Source organism: Neodiprion virginianus, chromosome 1, assembly GCF_021901495.1.
Source record: "Neodiprion virginianus isolate iyNeoVirg1 chromosome 1, iyNeoVirg1.1, whole genome shotgun sequence".
NCBI classification, from domain to species: domain Eukaryota; kingdom Metazoa; phylum Arthropoda; class Insecta; order Hymenoptera; family Diprionidae; genus Neodiprion; species Neodiprion virginianus.
The window spans coordinates 15,795,478-15,808,967 of NC_060877.1; the positions used below are offsets into that span (position 1 = coordinate 15,795,478).

General features: G+C 37.2%; 1 protein-coding gene and 1 long non-coding RNA gene across 3 annotated transcripts in view; one reads left to right on the forward strand and one right to left on the reverse strand.

The window, feature by feature from the left end:
• Positions 1–13,490, forward strand: part of LOC124310541 (arylsulfatase J) — an 876,378-nt gene that overhangs the window by 637,392 nt on the left and 225,496 nt on the right. The gene's annotated exons all lie outside the window — the stretch shown is intronic.
• Positions 1–13,490, reverse strand: part of LOC124310547 (uncharacterized) — a 29,954-nt gene that overhangs the window by 15,886 nt on the left and 578 nt on the right. The gene's annotated exons all lie outside the window — the stretch shown is intronic.

Consider the following 13,490-nt stretch of genomic DNA (forward strand, 5'->3'; position numbering starts at 1 on the left):
GACCAGAAAAATGAAGTCGAATTACATGAATAAATTCAATTAATTCAACTCAAAAAAATATGGTATCATTCAAATTCCCAGTTATTTCCTCGTCGATTCAATGTGGGTCTGGAGTGGCAAGTAACGTTCAAATTGTTGAGATCAATGCTAGTGATGGCCACTTATCTGAGAACAATCGATGTATCGATTAATCGATTTCAACAAAATGATCGGCACGGCTCGATTGAATTGGTAAAAATTAATCGTTTTGCTAAATTTCTGCGTGTAGTCTCAATATCAGAAGAGATATTTTGGTAATTTATAGTCTTATTCAAAATATTTTGGTCCAAATAATAATTATTATTTTTCCTTAAATTCAGATAGATTTATTAAATTCAAATTGCTTCATTTGAATTCAGGTATTTGGAAATTTTCTTCTTCTTGATTTAAAATCACTTTTTTATTTGAATTTAATTATTTTTCTCTCTAAACATAAAATTTTGGCACGAATCTAAAGTTATTCAAAGTAACTTGACTTATCACAACTCTTCCTAATTCAGTTATATCTCAAATAATTCTCATGATTTCAGTTATCATTTTTAGTGATTCAGTGAATTCTCATTTATTCAGTTATTTTGTGTTAACTCAGGTGAATTGTAATTGATTTACAAACCTATTGACACGTCAATTCAGCGAGTTGTTGTTTCCTCGCATTATTGAAGAATCGTATGTCAATGATGAATTTCAAACTAGTGGAAAAAACATGTTGCAAAGACACAGAAAATGTTCGGAAAGCATAATTCAGATTGATTGAATGACTAATTATGAACCCTAACGGCATATCAATCGTCTTAAATCTCTAGTTTTATGCATACATCGATGATTGGAAGTGTTTATAACATTAAATCTTAAATCGGCTGATTTATTTCGAGATTTATTTTTATTTTCACTCGTAGATGTGTGTTTGGTAGTATTGTGTAGCTGGGCATTCGCTTATTTTCACACACACGAGTGTGCGTCCGTGGGTGTGCGGCCGGCAGCGTGTGCCGCGGCAACAATACCGAGGTCAGCGCTCGAGAAGGGGTACAACAGCGAGAGAGGGGAGGTGCCGATATTTACTTTGTAACCGAATAATAATAATTCACCCAGACGAACAAAACAGCAATTTCCGTGGCGGCAAATCCAGTTGAAATGGTGCACTCTGATTGGCTTAACGCTATCGCTTATAATTCAAAAACTATGCGTCGGACGACCTTCCGGTAAAGAAATTCTCGGTTGCATTTCAGTCAGGTATCACGCTGGCTGGTCCGTGTCCCTCAATTTAGGGACACCCTGTATAGGCTGATAGGTGCGCACTGCGTTCTGCGCATATCGGGGGAAAAGATTACGTCAAAGACGCGGTGCGCACTGCGTTCTGTGCATATTGGAGGGAAAAATGGCGTCAGAGATGCGGTGCGCACTGCGTTCTGCGCATATCGGAGGGAAAAATGACGTCAGAGATGTGGTGCGCACTGCGTTCTGCTCATTTGGCTTGACCGGCTGGTATGTGTACACACAGTTTTGGGTTTTACGACTCTTCATAGCGAACAAGTCCGAGCTTGCACATCCCCAGCCATATTAGCGTGGGGTGTGCAACGAGAAAAAAATCGGCAAACGAAAAGCTAGTAGTACGCAGTGTTTGGCGTGAGAAAAATCTTGTCTTGCTGACCCTTCACCGGATGGTATGTGTACACACAGTTTTGGGTTTTATGACTCTTCATAACGAACAAGTCCGAGCCTGCACATCCCCAACCATATTGGCGTGGAGTATGCAACGAGAAATAAATCGACAAACGAAAAGCTGATAGTCTCTCTATCTAATAAAAAAGTTTCAAACAAATGAACGTAGAAAAAGATTATAATAACAATAGTATACGCATGAAGTTGGCGGTGGGGTGAGATCCCGAAAACAAAACAAAAAGCATCTAGCAAACCCTTTGACAGCTGTCATCGGCTGTTTATGACAGTCTTTGACAAATATCTTTATATGTATCTGTTTCTGACGCGCAAAAAATGAACATGCAAACGAAAATTATCACGATGATTCCCGACAGGAATTGTCTTTTTCGCGCGTTGGCGTATTGTGTATACGGCACTCAAGATCGACACGCAGAGGTGAGACTGAGTATCGTTTCAAATATAGTGGATAATTGGTCTACATTTGCGGGTTTTATTACAGGTAATAAGTCAAACGGTGCTGTGATCAGGTGACCTGGTGATTACAAATCACATGTGAATAAAAATGCAATATATGCAGCTACGGATATTTTTAAGATATGTTTAATCGTGTATCGCGAAGAACAAATTCATCCACACCGGATTGGATCACAAAATGGAACACAATTCTCGCTACTCTTCACCGGCGACGGAGACAGTGGACACTTTGATGTCTTGCAGAACAAAATAAAATTCAGATAGTGAGTAATAAGTATGAAAAGTAACAATCAAATAATAGTAAATCTAAATATATCACCAAACACTCAAAAGGACAGCCAGGATTTACGATGACAATGGAGAAAGGAGGAGTTTCAAGCAGCAGATAAGGCGATGAAGATGGTGGATGGTCGGAAGTATCACAAAAGAAAGAGGAAAATAAAATTGTAAGTGCGAAGAACCAAACAAGCCATAGAATAATATACACCAAATATTCGTATAACCAGGTAAGAGGACGACCAGGATCGATGTTGACCACAAGAGAAAGAGGTGTTTTGCGGAATGAACATCAACGCAAATATAGAGAAAAAAATAATATAAAGAAGGTGATTTTGGAGAATAACCGGCAGAGCGGCAGTAAAAATAATTCAACGAAGGGTATCGAAGAATTGGAAGAATCGATTGCGATGATTGATTCGGAAAATGAATTGAGAGGACGACCAACCAATGTGATGTACATAGAAAAGCGAAAAATTAGACGACGGGAACAGCAGCGAAAATATAGGGAAGCGAACAAGAAATATCATACTGGCTTTTCAACCAACGAACAGAAAGGAGGAGTTTCAACCAGCAGACAAGGCGATGAAGATGGTGGATGGTCGGAAGTATCACAAAGGAAAAAGGAAAATAAAATTTTAAGTGCGAAGAACCAAATAAGTTAGAGAATAATAATAAACAAATATTCCTATAACCAGGCAAGAGGACGACCAGGATCGATGTTGACCACAAGAGAAAGAGGTGTTTTGCGGAATGAACATCAACGCAAATATAGAGAAAAAAAAAATATAAAGAAGGTGATTTTGGAGAATAACGGGCAGAGCGGTAGCAAAAATAATTCAGCAAGTCAAGGAGATAGACAGATATCAATAGAGAAGGAACACCAATTTTCAACTAACGAATGGAAGCTTAGATTGATGAAAAAAAGAAAAGTAAGCACAGAAGGAATTGAAGTGGACAGCAAGTGCAGGACCTGTCATTAAATCAACATGAAGGAATTCGCCTGTCTACTAGACAATGCGTAAGGAAATAGTGAGGCGCGCAGCGCCGAGTGCCCGAGGCGCGTAGCGCCGAGATGGGGTTGGCGCGCGAAGCGCGCAGGGGCGAAGCCCCTAGTATACAATACAATAATTGGAGAAAAAAAATGGGCGAATGAAACTATCGTAATAATTATAGATGTCGAAAATGGCGATGATGATGATGATGATGATGATTTTATGGATTATTTCGAGGAATAAACCACGCTGAATTCATAATTCTTGATTATATATTTTTCACAAGTAAAAATTTATAACATTTACATTTTGGATAACGAGAATGGGTGGAAGTTATAAAGATATATATTTGTAATGTATCCTATTTCTAGATTATAATTTCATCGAATAGTCAATTTTTCTAATTCTATGTATAGTCTACATATTGTAACATTCTTTGACGTTACGGAAATAAAATCTGGATCCGCGAGTTTGAGTATCAAGTCAAATTCAAGAGCATGAATAAAATGTTGTGAAAAAGCTTTGATTGCGTAATATGTGTTTCTCGTTTAAAGTCTGAAACTAGACTGTTTTTATAATATTGTTGGTTGACGCAGCAACCTTATTCTTTTGAAAGACATAAGAGGTTTATAAACGTCTTTTATCTTTGATGACTACTAGATCATTGAAGAGGGGGCAAAATGGGTGATTTCACCCTTTGTAACACTACTCCCCCCAGAGGAAAAGAGTCGTCCCGACTCGGGAAAGATGAAACAATTATAAGAGTGATCTAGCAGTCAGTGCTCAAAGGTGAGTTAGAGCTGTGGCTCTAAAAATTTGAAGACTCCCTTTTTTACTATCTGGCATTTGCCCACAGTCTCAAGGTAAACCACAGAAAACCTTGAGCAGATAGTTGAGCGTTAAATAACTTCAAAAATTTATATGCCTTGTTTTATAAAGGTAAGTGTTATTGAGTGTTATGTGGCTTCATGAATTCGAAGTTATCAGCATCGGTCCAGATCGATGTCGAAAAGAAATCCAATCCTCTTCATGAAGGATTGCCCAAACGAAACAGGTTCGGGTGAAAAACATCGAGGCGGGAACCGAAAATTCCAGGACCAAATAGGATGAAAACAGACTCCTTTTTACAGGAAATAAGGAAATAGATGGGTGACTGATCCCAATGTTCTTGAGAAACAGCTCACCCTAGAGTTTTGGAAGGACAAATGTGAGTGATGGTATAACAATTCAAATTCACTAAGTGAATTTGGGAGAATACACGAATAAAATAAATTAAATATGTATTTGAAAGAAAAGGACGATCTTATATGAAATTTCCATGTATTTCTTCGAAATAAGACCACCAGTCATCCTCAGGAATCGGGGAAAGATCGGATGGGAAAAGGCTGTGTCAAGTAACCTGAAAAAGTACTCAGAAAAACTGACACTTAAGGTTAATAAAATGTGAACATCAAGCAATCGCTCATCAACCATGAAAAATAATCGTGGCTCTATTTACATCAATAAACCAAAGCCTATCCGACGCAAAACTCGACTCCAGAGAAGAAGTTTCTAGAAGGAAACAAAGCGCTTAGGAAAACAAAAGATCATTTCAAAACAAACAACTTCTTTTATTGAAAACATCAGTTCGTTGTTGTTCTCCGGCCGGCACGGACGTCGGCCGGGGCTTTTTTCCATATTCCCTCCCAAAGAAAAAAAATAAATCCCCCAAAAACTCCCGTAAAGCTTCACTGTTGCCTGGCACTCTGTCGACAAAGTGCCAGCCAACTCTTACGACCAGCACAGCCGCTTTGTGCGAAGAGCGGCAGCCAACTGCGAGCCCGAAAAAGGTATTTGACCAGGACTCGACACTGATCGACACGACAACGGTCCTTGGAGCCGCGCTGAAATCCGGCTCCTTCTCAATGATAATAAATGTAAGCTCTTTGAAAAGTTTACTAATCAAAAGAAATAATTCAATTCCAATTTGAAAGATCCGAAAAAGAGCAAACCCATCTTAAAATCAATCTCTCCTATTTATAGAGCAACGCTTGAAGCTACATCAGGTTCGACGCAGTAAAATCGAGCCGACCAAAACCCGACTTCGTCTAAGCGTTATCTCGCTTCGAACCTACAAAATGGATATCAGCTACGCAAAATATCGATTGCAAGAAAATGAATTTTTAAAACATAACCTTTCACAATCTTTATGTTTTTTCAATAAAGAAAATCTATTTTATTATTTTTTTTTTATGTCTTTTACTTAATTAAGTGTATCCCTCAATAAAGCAAGTATAGGTTAAGGGGACCCGGTGGTCTAGAAATTTCAAAAAATCGATTTTTTTTTTTTCAATATTTCGAAAGTATAGTATCTTAAGAATATACTGTGAAATTTTCATGCGGAAATTCGCAATATTACAGCTTCTACAGCCCATTCCAGGTAGAGAGCGGTCCGCGCGCTCCTAACGGGTTCAGCACTCGGAGCGCGGCAGCTTCCCTACCCTTCTCCGCATTTTACCTTTACATTTGTAACCGAATACAATATAATCCCTTTGGAATACAAACGTTCCGAAGGGATCCTCTATGGTGCCGGAATCACGGATTAACTGTAAGTATTCAAAATTTGCTCAAATTTTGAAAATATCTGTACCTCAAACTTTAAACTCATTTATCTCGAAACGACTTTTTTCGGCACTGCGGGGGTGAAAATAAAAAAACTATTCAACCGAATGACTTGAAATTTGGATATATTGTTCACAACATGTATGGCTATCGTCGGAACAAGAATCATAATTTTATTTAAATAATTTCCTATTGTTTACACTAAAAAACCAGTGAAAAAAACCCGATTTTACGAACTTTTTTTTTCAACGCCCGCCATTTTGTCAATTTTCAATTTTTTCGATTTGTTCTAGTTCCGACCATAACTGCACTCTTTCTGATTAAGAATGTCTTTGAATTTTTTGTTTCTGATGAGTAGAAGTCTCGAAATCACCTCCGCAGTCCGGATCCGATTTTTCGAGAGGGTCATCTTTAGCGGCATTTTTATAATAATAAATATTGTTTTTAAAACGAAAAAAAAATTTTTTTGTATGATTAATAAACGTAGTAATAAGCTCGAGAAGTTAGAACATCGTTTTTTTTATTTTTAATAGCAAAAAAAAAATCGTGAAAATAGGTGTCATTTTCGTGCGCTAGACCACCGGGTCCCCTTAACTATATGCTATCTGCATGTTAAGGAAGTACAAAAATCTTTAGAAACGTGATCGGCCGTAGCTTCTGCATTTATGACTAAGACAGGAGCCGATAAATAAGAAAAGGTTTGTTTTACTAGCCAATCTTCATGAACCTCATGAATAGTTCTGAGTAGCTCTAAAGAAATGCTCGATTCCTCCTCACGAGAACGGGAACTAACTCGAGCTAGAGAAGTTTCTGGGAAAACTCGCAAATAAACGATCAAATCTACTCTGAGCTCAGACGAGCGAATGAGAAGATCGAAATTTTTCATCAATAAATGAGATTCGAAGACGCGAAAATTACCTAACCTTCGACGAGCTTCTACAAAACAATTGCAACTGAACATCGATCTTTCCATCACCTCTACAGGCAATGGAGTCGTCTGAAGATGTCTATCTAACATAACCATTTGAGCGAAATGCTGAAAATAACAGCAATAACGATCTGGGTCCTGATACATCAAATCTAAGAGATTAATTCCAGCTACGTCTCGATATTCCTCAAGGGGTTCTAAAAGTGTACAGACCTGGCGATCTGCTAAAAACCTCTTGGTGAAAGTTGTTTTTCCGCATCCGATATTTCTTTCAATAATGATCGTAAGCGGTCGAGTTTCACTCGAATGAATTCTAAAAGGCAAATTCTTAGACGTCTCTTGAGCTGGAATAACCACTTCATCAATATCGGAAATGACCAACATGGGTATTTAGTGCTCTTTAATTGCTAATTTGTTCCCCAAATTTTGATTTTGTTGCTCCAGTGATTTCGCCGAAATTGAGGGCGATGTCAAGTTTGAAAAAAGTTGGCAAAACCAGGCAAACGGATGACGGAATATTAACGAAAAAATTATGAGAATTGGTTGCTAATTAGTTGCTCAAACAATACACTCATTTCGAACTGAAAGAATCAACCCCTGCTCCGGAAACCATTCCCAAGTCGTCACGTACAAACAATACGCTTGAAATGTAATTGAATGTACTGTACATTTTGTTTCCAACTAATAAATCACGGAATCACGTGAATTTGTCGTATCACCGATTTTGTTGCTCAACCCCCAACGACCGAAACTCACCCCCATGCCAACAACGCTACACAGAAATGACAGAACGCGCGGATATAAAAATTCGTTGAAAATTGATTTCAGATCCGCGAATTAGTTGCTCTCGATGTACCGTATCACCGATTTTGTTGCTCAACCCCCAACACCCGAAACTCACCCCCATGCCAACGACGCTACACAGAAATGACAGAACGCGCGGATATAAAAATTCGTTGGAAATTGATTTCAGATCCGCGACTTAGTTGCTCTCGATGTACCGTATCACCGATTTTGTTGCTCAACCCCCAACGACCGAAACTCACCCCCATGCCAACGACGCTACACAGAAATGACAGAACGCGCGGATATAACAATTCGCTAAAAATTGATTTCAGATCCGCGAATTAGTTGCTCTCGATGTACCGTATCACCGATTTTGTTGCTCAACCCCCAACACCCGAAACTCACCCCCATGCCAACTACGTACAGAAAAGTGATGGAACGCACGTTTTCCATTGATATGCTGTTATTAGGATTCTGCCGTTCTACCCCTTATTCATTAAAATCACCCCTTTGTCAACTTATCTTGATAAAAATTAGTGTTTTACGTGTCAAAGTTGCTGGACTCCATATCCAATGTCCAAAGTTAACGCTGCTGATGAGATTGCCATGATCGGAGAATGAGCTCGCCCACGAGTCTTATCCACGTTTTAACTCGGCTTTCCAATCCAACTATTCGTGCTGTAATAATGTGTCGAGTTAAATAGTTTTCAGTGCCTGTAGAACGCCCAATATTATTTCATTCTCCCAATGTAATTCCTCGTGGCTTGACAGGCGTTCATGTCTATGGTATGTTAATGACATGTGTCGGTTGTTCCGCGATTATTTCAACAGCATTTCATTTCACCTCTCGTCTCATTTGTTCATTTGTCGAGGATTTTGTAGTCTTTCTACACCTTTAGAGGACGGTAACACCCATATACGGGGGCAACGCATGATCGACACTTTACCCATAACAGTTTCAACATATTAGATACCTTTTTTATGCATTTTCTAAAGGAGACCAAGAGTCCGAAATCCCTGTTCTCTAAACTTATTACCTCCGCTCTCGTATCAATTTCCCAAAGAGGTACTGATATAATACGTCGTATACAAATATCTGAAAAAAGTCTCATTTTTCGCAACAAGAATGCCAGAAGATGTATTCCTGTGATTTAATTACCACTTATTGCAGGTATACATATCCCTGCATCATTTTCACTCAAAACAAAAGATTTTTTAACAATAAATGATTAATATAAACTGAAACTTGGATAAAGATGAGATTTGTATAACTGTTTATGTCATGAAAAACAAGAAAATCCAAATATCATTCAAGGCCGAGTAAAAATGAGTCACGTATTGTAATTCAGTCTCAGGTAACCCTGTAATGTTTTTTTTTTTTTTTATGCAATAACGGAATAACGCACATATTTCTGAAAATCTCAGAACTTGTAATTCATATTGATGACTTGGAATTATGTCCAAGTTGACCGATTTTGAGACCTATCTGGACTGGACTATTTTGATTTTTATTAGAAATGGAATTAAAAATAATATTCAACGCAGCAAATTGAATCTTTACTTTCGCTTTTATTCTAAATGTACGAGGAAAGACCGGCTTTACTTGACTAATATCGCTAGACGACTGAGGGCTATTCTAGACCCCTTAGCGCCTTGAGGGGCCCGTGGGCCTCATTTTTCGGCCGCAAAAGCAGCGTGATACTTGAGAAAGTGCAGATAACCCATACATCGCGTAAAGAGTTCTCTGTTTATGTTTATATTTCCTCTCCGGCACTTTCCACGTCGATTCGTTTTTGAATCCATGATCCGAAGGGGGACATGATTCTAGGTACTAGTAATTCAATAATCCAATAATTTTGATCGATACCACAAGGAATACCGTCGACATGTCGTACCGTGATAATAAATTCGATGTATGCAAAATATAACATCTCGCACTCGCCTTTCGTTTCATGCCTGCTTTGTTTTGACTGTGATATTTAATACAGGAGGTTGGATAGATTCAAGTGTGGCGGTGTTACAATGTATTCCAGCGTCTCCTTACTGATCTTTGCCGCCCAGTCTTAGTCAATGAAACCGGCGTTCTTTCGGCGTTTCTTATCCCCGCCGAACTGAATTAGCATTTCCCCTCAACTGCTGATTTTTTCCATATTCTCCTCCGCATCAGCTCCAGTATCTTTGAATCTCTTGTCGTGAATGCATCAGCTTTGATTTAACAATGAATCCAGCGCGTGGTCGACCCTCAAAAGTCAATCAGACAATAATCGTTGATATAATACTGGAGCACGGGGACGAAATATTGTTGCCGAATAAAAAAGTGGTTGGAAAATCTAAACCAATATGGGATTTAATATCACGTAAACTTGATAATAATATAACCTCAAGGTCGTTGTATGTATTTGTTACGTGCAACAGATATGGAGTCAGAGACAAACTTTTACAGAGATATTCGAAGGATTCGAATATTGACGTACCGGCGAGCGATAGCGTCCACAGCGATATTGTTTTTGATTCCTCATCTATTTGCGAGGCATCTTTGGAAGAACAAAATCCTCAGTGTCTAAGTTTCACAATTCCGGTTTTGCGATCCAATTTCGAAGACTTAGTTACTGATCGATTGGACAAACGTACAGACAAAAAAAATAGAGGTTATCGCCAGCAAAAGGTGCTGAAACCGGGTAAATGGCAAGAAATGATTACCCACAGAATTTGGGATGCAACTCGCATTAAATGTGGTTTTAATTTCCAAAATCACTTTCTGTCTGGTGATGCGAAGTCTGGCTCCATAAACGGTACGTATTATTTCTTTATTATTACAACAAGTTATGTTCACCTACCAATAGAAATACGGAAGTACCGAGATTGATATGCTAATATTTCGGAAAAAAATGTGTTGAATCATGTTATAATTATTATTCGAGCGATATAATTCCTACAGTAGAAACGTACCTATCTTCATTCCATCAGAATTGTTAAGTTAGCAACCGAACGCCGCAGGCCAGAACCGAATGCGGACAATTAGTCTCTGAGGTAGCTACGTGCACCGTGCGTCTTGTACATACATCTACTCGTCCACCAAAGTTTTTCCCACATATTTCGAGCTGCTAAACCGAAGGAGAAATAACTTGAGATTTCAGTGAGACAATAATTTTCCGAGTTGAATTAATTTAAGTAAATCCATGTAATTCAACTTAATTTTGTTCATTTAATTTTTTTTTTTTTTTAATTCAACCTAGTTTATTTCAATTCATGAATATCAACCTTTTCTCGATAATAATCTATTCTAATTCAAGTGAGTTTAAGAAAATTTTAAATTATTCTCTTGTATTTCCTGTTCATTTGCATTGTTTTTTACTTTCTTTCATTCAACTTAATTTCCTTAATTCATCTTAATTCACTTCAATTCAGGAGTTTTAATTTTTTCTCGATAATTCACTTCCATTTAAGTGAATTTGAAAGAATTTAAATTCATTCTTTTGTATTTCCTGTGATTCAAAATATGTATATTTGTTTTAATTCAACTCGACTTCTTATTTCAACTTATTTTTTTTCTCTGTAAGGAGATAATTCAGTATGGTTTATTTGCTAGTAGATTTTTGTATTTTTTATTATTCTTGAGAATTATAAAAATCGATTGTGCTCCATTATCGTATTTCCGACATTAAAATTTGTTTCTACTGGATGAGAAATTTTCCCGTACCACGAAACCGAAATTTTTTTCTCAAATTTATCAAAAGAAACATGAATTACGTAATCAAGTGTATTATCCATTGTATGTTTTGGAATCGTTTTCTTTGGATGTACAGGTATGTGCAATTGCGGAAGTAAACTTCGCTGTGTCATACGAGATGTCGATGAAAATGACAATAATATTTATTTCAATTGTACCGTGACAAAAGGGTTTGGTACGTGTGGTAAAAGGTACCTTCGAGCACCAATCAGAGAAGTAGTAGCCAAAGATTTGATGCACAAAGCCGTACACGTTTATCGGGCGGAAAAAGCAAACGACTTGATGTCAGAAGGGGATCCAGAACCACCGCACCTTTATTCGGCAACAGTTCTTGGTGTTGCAAAATATGAATATATCGCCAACAAATATTTGGATCGGGACCCATTGAAGGCAATTGCGGTTATGAAGCCCAATAAACATTGCTGGTAAATAAATCGTAAGAAATTCGTCGAAAAATAACGTTGTATATAGTTGAATAATCGTTCAGCACATACGTTTTTTCTCGTGAAAAATGTCCGCCCTGATATAGGTTTTTTCTACTGCGCTCATCAACGTTTTCTGTTAGTGATTATGATCTGGATATTCCACGGTTGAAGTAAACGTCGAAATTACGGTTTTCAGAAACGTAATGAAACAAGTATGAAAGAACGCAATTTAAATGTTAACGTAGACGTTTAATATATACCTGTTATAGCCACCATTTTTCGTGGTTCAAACACGTTTAATAAGCGTGTTCATTGAAAATTTTTTTTTATAATAATACACGTACTTAATGTGTGTTGATTTAACGTAAAAACGATATCCGTAAACAATTATTATACGTTTAATTGAATACACTTAATCGAATATCACGCGGTTCCGATAAACGTGTAACAACCAACTTGAGAATATGTTTTCGGTATAATTTTTCATGTACTATATTAATACACAAGCTGTTAAAAGCTTCTTGTATGGTCAATATGGACTTATCTCAGGGGTTAGATGATACAGCAACGCTCACATTCTTAGCTATTTCAGTAATGGTAACTTGCACCAATTAAATGATATTAATTATTTTACATCCACACCTATGTATTCTTATGAGAAATACAGGACAACTAAATGAGATAAAGCACACACCTTTGCGAAACATGATATATATTTATTATAAGGTACTTTCATCCAAGGCAACAATGACAATAGTTACATTGCACACGTATCGAAATATCCGCTTTAACAATGTATCAGAAACATAATAGTAGTTTTTTATATACCAGTTTGTCTGTATCGTTGATGCGGACATTTTATTATGCCAACGATGTAACTGTGTGAATGTTGACTGGGATGTATAAATAAACATACAGTCTTTTACATATACGCATACCTCAATTGTACAGATGTACTCACAAGAGTATAGAAGTATAGCAAATAGTAAAATTAAGTAAACATGAACAAACAAAAACTTATATCCGATACAAGAGGTTTGATAACAAATAAAACATGAAACAAAATAATCATACAATGATTATACCCTAACGAGGAAAATTGTTAACTTTCATCTCGGGACTAGGTAAAAAATCACAATCCTGACAAAGTAAAATAATAAAAAGTATTGGCACATTATTTCAAAAAAGAACACAGACGCTATAGAAAGCGTTGTCTAGGTACGCAGTACGCATAAGTTTTAATTATTATTCGACCGCAGCTGGAGCATTCACTTCCTCGATATCACTGCTAATCCGTCAAATACCTGAAAATACATAGTATTTAACACCTGTATTCTAGGTAGAATAATCTTTATGTGCCATTTCAACGTTCTCTCAACGTGTCTTGACAGGTCTATTATATATCATTTCAACCACTGTGTGTTTATTGGGAAAAGATGCAGCCACTAAATGATCGTTCATTCGTACATGATACGTATGTGTTAGCGATCTATTTCACTGGATAACCTTATAAAAGAAAAACGATGCCTGCACAAGTAAGAATGAAGCTAACAATAAATATCTGCGGCTTCTATTTG